Genomic DNA, 15,163 nt, shown 5'->3' on the forward strand with positions numbered 1-15,163 from the left:
CAGAGGGAGGTTAGCCATTAATCTCATCAGGATTGAGGACGCAAACCAGCCTCTGACTGCTGCTCTCACACCAACAACCTGACCTGACTTGTGGCGCCCGGCTAATTACCTACACAAGTAAAGGAGGCCTAGATGCAGGATTACACTATCTCTCGTGTATTTCAGGAGTGGAAAAAGTGGCCTGTCGAGCACGTCTTTTTCCATCTGGTTTAGATACTTTTTCTAGATATGAACAGATTTTAAAGCCTGACCCAAAGAGGATTTTTGAAGCCGACATTGCTTTTTGGGAGTTAAAAAAGAATCAGATAACAATATATCAACATGTTTTCTTTTTTTACCTTAAACACATCACTTTAACAAACAATCTTGATATGGATACCAAAATTTATTTTTAAATTATGGCCAAAATAGACCTGTGATTGGTACATTTTACAGTTGAAAAATCAACTTGTCCATGTTCTCTGGAGGACTAACTGTAATAGTGGCGGTGTTTCTTAATATCCTCAAACTACTTTGGCATATTTGTACTGCTATTATTTGTTGTTGGCCGACCAATAGAGGATCCCGGTCTCACACTGAAGTCGTCGAAATAAGGCGCTTGGGCAGTGACTTGCAGCGTCAGAAACCAACGAAAAAGGCGTCCCTTAACGTCAGCATGATACGTGGCCAGCCCGACGGCATCAAGGGGAAACGTGGCAGGACAAGGATGTAGGTTAAGGTGGCCAAAGTCCGATTAGGGCAGGCAGGAGGGGTGATGGATGGGTCCAACAAACACCGACTTTCACCGGAGAGGGCGGTGTTCACGTCCCGTAAGATTCTAAATCCAAGCCCAGTTCTTTTTTCCTAAAGCTAACCATTTGCGTTTGTTGTTGAAGGGAAAAAAAAGTAAATTCACCGTGTACCGATGAAGTGCGTTAATTTTGAAAAACATTGTATGTGAAACGGAAATGTATTTTGAAAGAAGACAATGCATGTAACAGGCAAAACTTGACACAGCGTCCCAGAATGTCACTGGTCTAGTCTTGGTCATGACTTGGTCTTGGTTAAGGTGATCTTGATTATACTTTCCTACTTCAATTTAACAAACATTTTCAGTGCAGCACTTTTACTTGTAGGGGAGTAGTTTCACAGTGTAGTGTTAGCACCGTTTACTTCAGTAAAGTTAAGTAAGTTCCTCCACCACTCTGGCCTCAGTCATTTAATGGTCTGACTCTAACATATTTACTCAAGTACAAGGTTGTCCTCTGAGCTATACAGTGTGAGCTGGCTCTGAAAGTATTGCATCACCTTGTTTGAGAGACTAGGATTGATTTGTTTCAAAGCCGGGAGATCTTGTGTCATTAGCGTGTTTACTTTGTTATTCTTAACAGCTCTTAACCTGTCTGGTGTTTGCTTTTAGTGACTCACTAAGACCTCAGTTAACAGTATTCTATAAACTGCTCTGCACTTATACTACAGTCCTTAGAGAGCTCTCTTCTTAAAAAAATCCTCTTCCCTTTCAAGTTGAGATTCATATTGCGCAATTACAGTAACTAGTAACTTTTCCTTGCACGCTACTAGCCCGAAGCATCTCATTCCTTTTTGTCTATAAGCACTGTGTCATTGTCTTTTGTTGTGACTTTGACATGGCAGCTTGTGATAATGAAAATGACAAAGACTTACAGTTGCCTGTTGGTGTCCATTACATGCTTTAAGTGTAAACAACAATGGCTGAAATGTCAGCACACATAGGGAATTACCCAGCCTGATCACACACTGTAATTCATCACATAGTCATATACAATGGCTCCTTTGTAACTTTAACACTTAATTTTGAGTGGTGTGTATGCAGTCTGAAGACCAGCTTGACCTGCAACACTTTCCAGCTGACCTCAGGTCAAAGTAAAACACAGACGGGAAGACATTCTTGCTCCAATCTGATCAAATAACCCTGCAAGGGAAGGAAGCTTGAAATGCCGGAGGGGAGAGTATACGGGTGTTTCTTTCAGTTTAATAGTGTTTGAAGAGGAAGAGTGTGAATGGAACAAACACTTTGTCCTCTTCAACAAACCCAGCAAACCACGGAGAGATCACAAGATGCCTGGAAGATACAGTCTGTATGAGTTCCGTCCTCAAAGAATAAAGCAGAGCAGCTTAGTTATGGGTCGTCCGATGGTTGTGCAATCAGGCACAAATATGATGACATATTTTCTGTAATGATCAAAGTTTAAATGTGGTGTCAATATTTTTTTATCAGGGCAGCAAGAAATCAGCAGTTTGAGGCACTAAAATGTGTCTGTTAGAAACTTCTTCTACTGTAGTGTAGTGGGGATCGGTAAATAGGAAATCATAAATGGACCACCTTGTTGTGAAAATGAGCTGTGATTGGTGTGTCACTGATTGGGAACAATGATTCAATCAGCTGGCTGTCAGCTGATTACAGCTGGGGCGTATGATTTACTAACTAACGCCATGCTTCTTTTAATGACCCTAAAGGCCTAATATTCATAAAACATCATTGGTTTGGCCTGTAAAGTATTGTATGTGTTGTAATATGCGACACAGTTTATATTTGTACTGTTGTAACTGATTGTGCCGCTGTCTTGACTGGGACGAAGAAGAGATCTTATAAATATGCTCATTTTCAGGTTCATACTTGTATTTAAGGTTTCTTCTAGAACTGGTTTACATGCTTTAATGGTCAAAAACACTTCAGAAAATATGACAGTTTCACGTTATCACAGAATTTATATTATCATCAGTCAGAATGACCTTTAAAGGAATAAAAATAGAAGGGTTATTTTTGGTTGAACACACATTTTATTACTATATTGAAATGTGACACCATTTTGTCAGTGGAATTATGCACAAAAAGTCTCCCCTTTGAAAATAACTAAAATAAAGGGGAGATTATCCGTCCAGTTGTATTTTTTTTCCAATATCGTAGATAAGAAAATGCTTACGGTATGATAACCAGTATATTGCTGCAACCTTAGCATTAACCCTCTTTCTGAGAAGGCCCCCCATCCGAAAAAGCCCAGTCTGCTCTGAATGGTCAGCGTTTACAGGTTCTCCGTATCTCAGTGTCTCTGCACTGTCACTGCACCATTAAAAATCTAAACCAGGGTTCAACGCTAAGGTTTTTTTTCACTTGCCCGGTCGGGCAAGTTGGTCAGAGATCTACTTGCCCGAAGTCAGTTTTTACTTGCCCTATAAAAATTGTTTAATTTAAGTGGCTATCAAATAACAAAGACTGCAGTTATTTTCATGTTATGTAATCTTTATTCACACTGTATTTATTAATTAAAACAACATATGTCATGTATTGTAGCTTAATTCCTACACAAAAATGACAGTGTCAGGGCTTAAAGTGAAAAATTTGTCAATCATTCTCCATCTATAATTTTGCTCCCTACTTGAGCCATGCCCACCTCTATTTATTTTTCACCCCTCTCTCCAGTTCTGTTGTATTAACACTGGGTTTAATATATTTTGCTTCCATCTCTCTGCCCTGCTCTACTCTACTTCAACGCTACTTAGCTCTCTCTCTACTCTACCAGTAGACTACCACATCCACCTGTTGCACAAAATGCACACAGCAGTGTTTCCCCTAGGATGGAGTTGTAGCAGCGGAGGTGAAGCACACGCATGAAAAATAATTTTCACATGCGTGAAACTTTTTTGTATGCTTGCAAAGCACAGCCTGCTGGGATGTTTCTATGTATCTACTGGCACCAGAAGGGCTCTTTAGGACTAAGTACATACAGTACATGTGTGCACAGTAATGAGCAGGTGAAATATCTGTCTAGCTTACATATGAGGTGTCTCAAGATTTAGGAACATACAATTTTATTGAATATAATAAAAGTAAAAAGTCACATGACATGCTGCAGTTTTGTGCTATGACCTATTTAAGTGTTGGAAGTTGTTATTTACGTGACAACGCCTGAACGCAACACAAGCTCAGCATGAGTGCCGTGCTGCGCTGCTGTGCGAGCAGCGTGTTTGTCTGTGCGTAACAGCAGTCTGTTGATGGTTATTTACACATTGTCCATAACAATAACTTTGCCAGCTGACAAACTGCACCGGGCTCGGGGTCAGGTTTGGTCAGGAAAATGCGGCCCGAGCCGCTCTAGCGTGCTCACCTGTGTGTGTGGCGGAACTCCGCCGTGCACGATACAGAGAGCAGAGGAGAATTGTTAACGTGTGACCATGTAGAGACAGATATGACACGATGGCGTAACACCATAAATAGTATGTTGTTATGTTATTATATGAAGCATCCGTCGTGCAAAATAATATCAATGGGGGCTGTGGGCAGGACATTATTACACAGCTGTGTCTGTGACTTCAGGCAGAGAGACCGCTGCATCAGAGCCGAAGAGCACGTTTTAAAATACATTTATTTTATCAATTAGTTATTAACTTTTACTATTTTTAGCAACTTGCCCGATCGGGCAAGTGAGTTGTTAGTTTACATGCCCAACCGTGAGTTTTACTTGCACCGGGCAATCGGGCAATCCTTATTGTTGAGCCCTGCTAAACACAACTGGACATGTTCGAGCAGAATTGTGATCCAAAATTGTGGCGAAATTACCCACATCGGCAACTAAGGTTACATGTTTCTCTTATCTTAGCATGTAGCTACATGTGCATTAGCCATTAGCGGTGTACCTGCATGCAGAGAATGACTGCACTGGAGAATAGCAGCAGTTTCTACTGTGAAAAATCACCAATAAAAGCTTCTAAACACAACCAGAAATGTTCCAGCAGGTGTATGATCCAAAATCAAGGAGATATTGAAAACATTAGCAACCAAGACTACATGTTTCCCTCACGTTAGCATGTAGCTACATGTACGTTAGCGGTGTACTTGTATCCGGAGAATGACGGCCTAGCAGTGTAGGCTATGTAAAGTAACCACTTGCAGTAGAGTGCCTGGAGCAGATGACCATTCCCAGCACACCATAATGTCATACTGTAACCAGCGTAGAAACAAGGTACTCAGAGCGGTCTGAAGCCTGAGGATTTTACTCACGGGAAACTCTGACTATGTCTAATACGACCATCCTTCACCGTAACACTACATATATGACAAAAGTATGATAAAGCATAGTAGGTCCCCTTAAAGTGCCTGCAGACACCCCGTGTGTGAGAATTCTGTAAACAATGTGTCACATGAGATTCTTCCACACATAAACAAGATACATTCAGCGTTTCCTCATCCTACACACCGAGTGCCATTATTGAAAATTGTGTGTTCGTTACACAGCGGACATAACAGCCAGTCATGCTCCGTCACAGTTATGTCCTCTGCAGCTATAAAGGGCTGAGATGAACCTGTGGGCTCTTAAACCTGATTAAACTGAGTCAAGTGGGCAACTGTGGCTGCCACAGACAATAATCTGCATGAGTGCTTCTTTACAACCCCTCTGATCATTTACTGACATCATAAATATTTGACTAAATATTTTATTGCGCATGAATTCACATCATTCTTTGTGGATTTTGTACTGATGTCACATTAATTGAAAATAATTATTTGACTTTTTGTTAAGTTATTGATCCTGTAAAAATGCTCTTAAGTATGTAAACCATTTTTTATGATCTGAACACAAAACATAAAATACTGTAATGTTCCCACCACTTCACAATCACCTTTATTAGTACACAGATTTCATCCAGTCATTTACATTAGTAGATTGAACCATCAAACCCCCGATCTGATTACAAGAATGACCTCAGGGCTAATCGTTTTAAAATGTTTATGATAATTACCATCCGTTACCACTGACTACAGGCCTCAACAAGTTCACGACAAGAAAAAACCGACAGGTTTTGAAGGTATATCCCTCCTGGGCGGATTCCTTAGATCTTCTGGCACCAGTTACAGTATTTGCACACACTTGTTTTTATGGTTCATTTAAGAACCATTTGGGTGTCACATAGGTGGGTCCTGCCAAACAGGAGAGGGAAAATACAGAAGCTCTAGAGAGGTTCCCACACTTGTTTTCCACGTTGTTTAATTTCGATAATTTTCTACAGGCCTGCAGAAGTTTTACTATACATGACTTCTTAAGAATGACGGAGAAAGGCTGAAAGATAAATAAAAAACATTTGTGTAGAAAAAAATGTGGGTACTGATTTAAAGGAACAGTTCACCCCAAAATCAAAAACATTTCTTCCCATCACCTGTAGTGCTTCTTATTGTCTTGTTTTGGTGTGAGCTGCTGAGTGTTGGCAATATCGGCTGTATGTCTGCCTTCTCTCTAATATAATGGAACTAGATGGCACTCGACTTGTGCTCAAAAAATGCATTTGAAAGACACCACAGCAATGTCTCATTTAAACACCCCGACCCTTAAATATGCATAACTTTAGGGACTTCTGCTATAAATTGGACATTTTAAATTAGGCGTCTATGGACAGTGACTTGCTCCTAGAGCCAGGTGGGAGAAGCCATTCAGGGATCTGCAGTTTTTGGCACTTCATCGGCTCAGAGGTTGCCCCTTGATCCTGACCCCCACTTTGGGAGCCACTGGTGTAGAAAATCAAGTATATTTTTCCACGGATGACAACAAAGCTGTCACCGTTTGATCTGTCCTGACGCAGAAAGCTCCACACATCTGGCACTCCAAACTGGACAATATACACTAAGCTTTGCTGGGAAATACGATTTGACTTAGATGTGACCAGAAGAGCATTAGAGCAAAACCTTTTGAGGTTGTTATGACCCTGAGCTTTGCAAAAGCCGGTAAACAGAGAAGGTGCTTTCATCTCTGAGCAGTTTTTTCTTTTTAATATTGTTTTTTATAAAGCTGACAAAAGTCCTTGAATATCACTTGAAATTCCAAATACCTTCAGAGAATAGCAACATTCTTTTATTCGCGTCATAATCAAGAAAAGATTTGCTTTGTGGAGATGTCTGGCATACGGGAAACATGTTGAAACTGTACGTTTGGTAACTAGGTTATTTGTACTCCACTCTGGCTGCAGGAGGGGTGCAGCGGCATAGTGTTACACTGACAAACAAGGATGTGCTATCAAATGCCACTGGCAACCAGCACCGGATACAGTTTACGAAGTGATGGTATGCAAGCAGTGGCCTTGTCACAGGAAGGCAACAAGATGAAAGATTTATGAATCCTCGAGTGGCTGCTCAGCTCTGTCCGATAAAGACACAAAATGACAGATATTTTGAGAGCATGAATGTGAGTTTGAGGTTAAATATAAATGTGAACTATGGCAGCACAGTTCAAGGAAACACAAATTCATGCTTTCTGTTGACTGAGAAAACACAGTGCAGTGTTTGTTGATGGGCACTGCAACGTGCCGGGCCCCAAACAGGTAGAGCCATTACTGTACACCAATGGCTGATTCATCGCAGGACTCACATGGCAGCTTGGAGCACATTTACACCCCCGACACCTCCGTCCTGCACACTCCGACACACATGGTCAGTTCAGAAATGACCAGAGGTGACCCCAAGGAGCAGTCTTTTCCCTTACCAACTATGGCCTCAGAGCCCCAACAGCTATTAAAACTTGAGGTCTTTGGTTTGTTTAGGAAGCAGGACTCGGGGCCTCTCCAGGGCCCAAACTGCAGGGTGACCACATGTTTTCCTCTAAAGGAACGGCTGCACAGTCAAACACTGTCAATGCGAAAAACACTGAGGTTTTTCCAATGTGTACGACTGATTTTTTTTTCCTATACACTAAATGATATTGGACTGTGAACATGGAAAAGTTGACAAACATGAGAGAAACATGGTGGCCGTCGATTACTAGATAAATCAATCAACAGTAAATTAAACCACATGATTTTGATTATAATCATCATATAAGTCATTTATCAAACAAACTTAAACATAAGGATTTGCTGTTTTTCTCTGTTCTACATCATTGAAATGGAAATTATGATGAACATGTCAAAACCCTGTGTTCCTGAGGCAAGTCCATTATGTCCAATTTTGAGAATCGGCACCAGAAAATCGGACAATATCCTTTTATTTAAGGACAGAGTGTCTCTCTGTGACGGCTGCTACAACCAATTCCTACAAACTGACCAATCAGAATATGGCGTGAAATAAAGCAAGAAGTACTCCTCACACATTCAAGGGAACACATGGTGAGTAACTGATACACAAATGGTCATTTTGCAAGTGAAATATTCCTTTGAAGGGATAGTTTGGATCTTTTGAAGTGGGGTTGTATGAGGTACTTATCCATTGTCAGTGTATTACACGCAGTAGACGTCAGTTAGCACGCCCCCAGTTTGGAGAGGCAGGCAGGAGTACTGACATGAAAGCTAAGCGATTCAAATAAACACAAGAAATTTGTGCTCTAGATAAAGGATCAGCGCTTAGTGAATAACCTGATAAACTATTATGGCAAGGCTTAACTTTACAGACCAATGAGTAGTGATAACTAACATGTCTTTGGGGTCATCAGGTGTTTCGTCTAGTTGGTCCCACGACACCTCCAGGAGGCTAGACAGAGATCTCTGGCATCCCAGAGACACTCCCCTAATGCCAGCTCTCACTGCTCCCCGCACCAACCCAACAACCTCCTTTACTTTACTTACACATGGCTTTCTCAGCCCAAACAGCACTGCCACCTTCAACAAACCCAGGCTCCATTCATGAGAGCTCCAGGTAGCGACTGTGCCGATACTACCTTTCCTAGCACATTCACCATACCCTGTTTCACATGCTACATATCATAACTCCAATATAAGCTAAAGTTAAAGGAGATAGAGAAGATAAACTCACAGGCTTTCTCAGCCCAAACAACACTGCCACCTTTAACAAACCCAGGCTCCGTTCATGAGAGCTCCAGGTAGCGACTGTGCTGATACTACCTTTCCTAGCACATTCACCATACCCTATTTCACATGCTACATATCATAACTCCAATATATGCTAAAGTTAAAGAAGATAGAGAAGATAAACTCACAGGCTTTCTCAGCCCAAACAACACTGCCACCTTCAACAAACCCAGGCTCTGTTCATCAGGTTCAGGTCTACTGCTGCCTCAAATAGTTTTGTTAGTTTGTCTAATTGTGTGACTTTCGTGTTTTAAGGTTTTAGTTCGGTTTCACCCAAGTCACAGAATAACACAGACTAACTAACTGATCGAGTCAGTGGTAGACCAGTAGCCACCGCATCCAGCGAGCTAAAATTGCTGCTTTTGTCAATGGAGTCTGGTGGCTTTAGAGCATAGTTGGGGAAATAAGGCTGTTAATGAGTTTCCCATCAAACCAGGCCGTCTGATGGAAAGGTAAAACAGTGAAAATACTCTTAATATAGAACCCCCATCCACAGCAGTACATTGCTTAGCTTCTCTGCATCTACTACACACTGACTATGGACGAATACCTCATACAACCCCACTTAAAAAAAATATCCAAAACACTCCTTTAAATGTGTTAGGAATCATCTTCATCAGGAGTAGATTTCACCTGCACTGATAGGCAGAGCATAATCTGAGAGTTAAGGGCAAGTCCAAGTAGCGGAGAGCATCCAGATACATATCCGATATGTTACAGATGCAGTATATTGTATTTGTGCTCCACTGAAAGAGACAGAGTCAATGTGAAACACAAAAGATTCTTCTAGAGGGATGGATATTGATGTTATCCTGAATGGATGAGCCTAGTGTCAAGAAACAAGCTTTCCACATGAAGCAGAGCCAGCGATTGTATAATAAATGGGTCACCAGAATACTATTACTGGAAGCTGGAAAACTTTAAACAACCCTGGAACACTGGCTGAAATCTCTCACATGAAGAATCGATCCACAGTACAGACGGATCCAAATAAAAGCAACGACTCAGGAGAGACAGAGGCTTTGCCAGCAGCACACTCGTGTACGTAAAAGTACAATAGCTCAGTCATTACATCTGGCACATGGAGAACCAGTTTATAATCTGTTTTTTCCACTTAGTGTTCCCAGTCTGTGGCTGGCAGAGGTACATGTTGAGAGCCTTTGTACCGCTGACAGTAAATAAAATGATGGGCAACAGATCAGGCTTATGATCATTTTCAGTCAGTATCTCTCTACATGTTCTCCGCTATGACTTCACAGCATACTCTGGATGTTTGTTAAGGCCTTAAACATAATAGAAAAACAAACAGAAAGTCAGATTACTGTGTTTGTACAGTGTGTCTCGCAGCCGGTCTGGCTGAATAGCGGCTTATCTACAGTAAATATCATGTTTAGCTGTCTAAATTACAGAAGCTATTGAATGGAATAATAATTATTAATACAAATAAAATGTAGCCTACATCTGAATATTTTTAATACTTAAAGACATTGTCAGGTTCTGCCTTTTACAAAGATTAAATCCAATCTTATATGGACAGACATTGCAGACTACTACAGTTAAATACAATATAATAAAATAAAAACACGACTGACACGACTTATAATGGAAAAACATGCCAACGTAACTGGTGGCCAGTAAAGGTTTATGCAAGGTACGTTGATTCAAAGGCTGAAAATGGGCTTTTACTGAGATGACAACAGGAGCGCAAGAAAAAGAAGTGGTCAGTGCATTCAGTGAACCAAACAAAGGAGCTACAATATGCCGCAATATATCTACCCAATCACTTTGCCCGACAAATTATGACTGGGTCCATAACATAACAAACTTCTGCAGGTGCATGACCTCAAAGGAAGGTGTTGAGCTTCACCTTTGCGGTCGAAAATACGTCATTTCTTGTGAGCAACACTCATTTAAAGTGTCAAGTGCTCTACCATAAATCAGGCTTTACTGGTACTCAGAAAAAAGTCTGCAAAATGCACATATGGCTTCAAAAGAAAGAGGGGGTTTCTCCATTCATGGCAGCAACAATACTCCTGGGTGCAAAAGAGTACATAGTATGTATAATAAATCACCAAAACTGAAAAAAATGTTACACTGGACATGTCGTTTGAAACTATATAAACAAGGCAAGGTGCAAGAACAAGGCTACAGCAGCACTGATTCCTTAAGTCTTTGGGAACTCTGTTAATTTTCAACTTGTTTCCCATGTTTTTGTGTTTAAGTGACTAATGGAGACAACAGTTTTTGGAATTTAATCAGTATTGAGCAAGATCACTGCAGATGGCAGCAGTGAAAAAGGCTGCAATGTAGCCACTCCGGGCAGGTGTGCCTCATCAATTTACGCTGACTAAGGGCCATTTCATAGTCGACACAAAGGCACGCAGACGCGAACGCACTGGGACGCATCTAGACGCACTGACCTCCATGATGCGTGCTTGTGTCTCAAAATGTGTTGTCCATTTTTTTGATACGTGACGCAGCGACACGTGTAATACCATACGTTGCCAGCGGGGGTGATAATGCAAGCGACATACTTGAAATTAACCACTTTTTGTTATTCACAGAAGAAGCAGGAAAATAAAATATGGCGGGTGAGGAGGAAAAACTTTGCCAACTCTTACGGGCACACCTCCATTTATATGACAGTTCTAGTGCCCTGCACTCTAATAAAATAGCAGTACTAGCTAGCCGGAATGTACCGGTGACTCTGCTACCCCCTATTGCGTGAGCAATGTACTGCATTTGCAAGTATCGCCCACGTCGTTTGCGATCAATGTGTTGACTATGAAAGGAAGTGCGTTGCTCGCGTCGCTTGCTCGCATTGCGTGAGTCGACTATGAAATGGCCCTAACAGTGCATGTTTTTGCCACTGACAGGCTCAGATTGTAATTTCAAGTGTCAGACAGCATTACAGAAAGGACCCTAGAGAGGAATGAAATGTTTTTCCCAACTGTTTGCTTGTTGGAGCACAGAAAGCGTATCTTATTCTCCTTTACTCAAACAAATTGAACTATTACTGGCTCTCATCTCTCCGACTCTCACCGCCGTTTACACTGTTTTCTTCCTGCAACAAGTCAAGCCCCGCAAGATTTCAGAACGAGACTTCTCGTTGGTGAGACTTAGACACAAAACAGACCGGCGCAAGTGGAAGGTTGTCGCGGTAATATCTGGTAATATAAGATACTCATAACAACAGTCTGAGCCTGTTTGTGGCAAAAGATACACCTGTTCCAGGTAGATGCATTTTAGCTTGTTTCGCCGCTGCCAGCTGGACTTATTTCAAAAACTGTTCCCTTCTCCTTTAAATTCTGAAAGACTTGGACAAGTTTGTACCATTCACACATCTATTTTCTTAACCCTCTTATCCTGTTTAGGGTCACTGAGCAGGGCCCCCTCCAGCATGGATAAGGTGAGAGGCTGGGTGCAGTCACTTGTCGCTCACATGGCTAAGACATATAGGAAAACACGTCCACACTCACCTTCACACGTTCAAGCAGTTTAGCTCTGAACAGAAACTTACAAACACACCAAACAGCCCTTAGGCCTCTGAGCACAGTTTCTTACAGTATCCACCCTAAATAAGACACTAACATACTATCAACAGCAGCCAATGAGACACTGTTATCTGGCTTCAGCACTGAGCGCACACTGTATGATACAGACAAGCTGTATCTTGCAAGCCAATCACCAAATGAGCGCACATTTAGTACAGTTTGTGTTTTATAGGTGACACAGTGCAGCCTTCCCCTCAGGACTGCATAGAGCAAAAGCAAACAAACAAAAAGGCCTCACGTCAAAGTGACGTGCTGCCATGTGTAAATGTAGGCTATCATTGTGGGCCTCCTTCACCCTCTCCTCGGAGAACATTGGCAGGCCCTGATAAGCTGGATCTCGCTGCACCGTGGGCCCTGCAAGGAAAGGCACTGTTGATGTTGGCCACACTAGAACTGATAGGAAGCCCACAGCGTGTGTTATGTCACTGAACACTAGCCACATTCAGATAAAGGTTACACAGCCAGGCTTGTGTAAGGCCGGGCGAGCATGAGGACGGAGGCAACAGAGAAATAGATTTATGCTTTGTTGTTTAAGAATTCAAACTGTGCGGACCAGAGAATCACGGCGTTAATGAGGTTTTACAGCTTTAATTTAATCCGGCGCTTTTATATGAGCTTTAAGCCTGTGAGCTAATATGTAAACAGTGCAGCTTCTAGCTCTTTCTGCCCAGTGAGCCCATTTTCACTCAGGTAATGGTTCCAACTCTTACTACAGCAGGGGTGATGTAAATCTTCCACCATCATCACACCTCCTCCTCCTTCCTTCTGTCCTTAGGTAACTCCGTTTCTCTGAGACTTTTAAACAGAGTCGAGCTACAACTAAAAATGCCTTTGTTATTGAGTAATATAGCCATTTTTCTTAGACTCAGTGAATTGTTTAGTCTGTAAAATGCTAGTAAACAGTGAAAAATGCCGGTCATAACTTCCCAGAGCCCAAGGTGACATCTTCAAAATGCTTGTTCGTCCAACTAAAACTTTCAAAACCCAAAGATAATCAACTATGATGCACAACAACACAGTAAATACTCACATTTGAGAGACTTGAAATGAAGTAACTGAAAGGCCATTATTATAATTTCAAGACATGTAAAGTAAATCAGGATTAAAAATTATTATTATTATTTTTCATTCCTTTTTTAATTTTTTATTTTTTTCTATTTAAATTTTGCTTTTTCCAACCAATGGGTTAAGACATTGGAGCGGATGTCGAAGGAGTTTTCTTTATATGTTTAGGTAAATTCTGAATATAATGTGTATAAATGTTCTGGGGAAAAATGGAAATGTAGATTGTTATGCAAGCTATGCATCATCAAAAACATTTTTGAGGCCCTCATTTTCTTAACCACAAGCTTATATTACAATAGCTATAAAACAAGGAAATGAACCAATTCTTTAAATTTGAGAAGGTGGAACCAGTAAATGTTTGGCTTCTTTTGCTGGAAAAATGAGCAACAATATTTATAAATAATTAAACTGTTGTGCCTTAGTCATTAAAGCACTAATAAAGAGCTGAAACTAAATGATGACATTTTTATGCATATTACAGCTGATACAATTTTGATACCGACAATAAAATCAGTCCTTTTCTTTTCATCTTTACTTTGAGAAATAAAATATCTGTCTACAAAATGATTTTTGAATTTATTACAGAAGCCAAAGTCTGACATTTTGGGTGCCATGCCATAAATATATCTTTATGAAATACAATCTAAAAACTTTATATGAAATAAAATTACTGTGGAAATTCAGGTTTTTAAATCAGACTCATCCCCAAACTATGCTGCAGTGGTTTGGGTCAGGCATGGACATAAACTGTGCAGGTTCATGTCGGGTCAGCCCACATAGGCACAGTATCACTGGAGAGTTTTATGTGTTGCAGGAAACGTTTATCAAAAAAAAAAGGGTTCTCGTTAACTAAAAAAAAAGTTTGTGACGTCTGTAAACCACATAAGGAGCTCACCAACCTTTACAACTTGATTTGACATAATCAGCAGAAAACTGTCTCTCAGTCTGTGTTTACACGTCCAAAGAATTGGCTAATTGCTTGTAGGTGCTGCGGTGTTTTCAAATGCACTCAAGCCGATCTTGCAGCAGCACCACACAGCCCTCATAAACACTGATAGTGCTGAAAATACAGGTGGGCTGTGGTGAAGTAGAGCATGGTGTGGCTGTTTAAATAGAGCATGATTAAAGAATGGGTTTAAAAACATGCAAGCATGAAAGTATCAGAGTGTGTGCTGCAGGGCAGGCTGAAGGAAACTGCCCTTGAATAAGATCAGGTATTGTGCAACCAATGCCCTTTAAATGGAGCTCACCAAAAAGGATTTACACTACAGTGCACTCGCTCCTATCAGTTACTAAGGAGCTCACTGTGGTGTTACATTCAGGGTTCGTCGTGCTTCATGATTCGGCATTTCATATCTGTGGCACTTCAGCAATAACAATGACATACAGTAGCAGATACAGTGCGTTGGAAACTCTTTGTGTCCCAGTGTGGACTGAATGGAAGAAGGTGGAGACAATGTAATGGCTCATCCATTTTTTATCACCTCTACATTTCCGTCAGAGCCCAGTTTATGTTGCCTGTATGGCACCTGTGTCACCTGGGTGCCTGTGGGGGAAGGGTTGCTAGGTAGCTGCCACCTGGGAAGGGTTTTTGCTTTCTTTAGGAACAGCCCTTAACTTACAGCAACATGTCTTTAGAGCTCTGTTGTTACTAATAAATCTATTCTATCACCGACTTCACTAAGACAATAGAGAATGCAATAAATATAATATTATAGATACAAGTTGTACACATAAAG

At 41.0% G+C, this 15,163-nt stretch overlaps 1 protein-coding gene across 4 annotated transcripts in view; it reads right to left on the reverse strand.

The window, feature by feature from the left end:
• wnk4a (WNK lysine deficient protein kinase 4a) overlaps positions 1–15,163 on the reverse strand; it is a 65,663-nt gene that overhangs the window by 43,886 nt on the left and 6,614 nt on the right. The gene's annotated exons all lie outside the window — the stretch shown is intronic.

This window comes from Epinephelus lanceolatus, chromosome 21 (assembly GCF_041903045.1).
Source record: "Epinephelus lanceolatus isolate andai-2023 chromosome 21, ASM4190304v1, whole genome shotgun sequence".
NCBI classification, from domain to species: Eukaryota; Metazoa; Chordata; class Actinopteri; order Perciformes; family Serranidae; genus Epinephelus; species Epinephelus lanceolatus.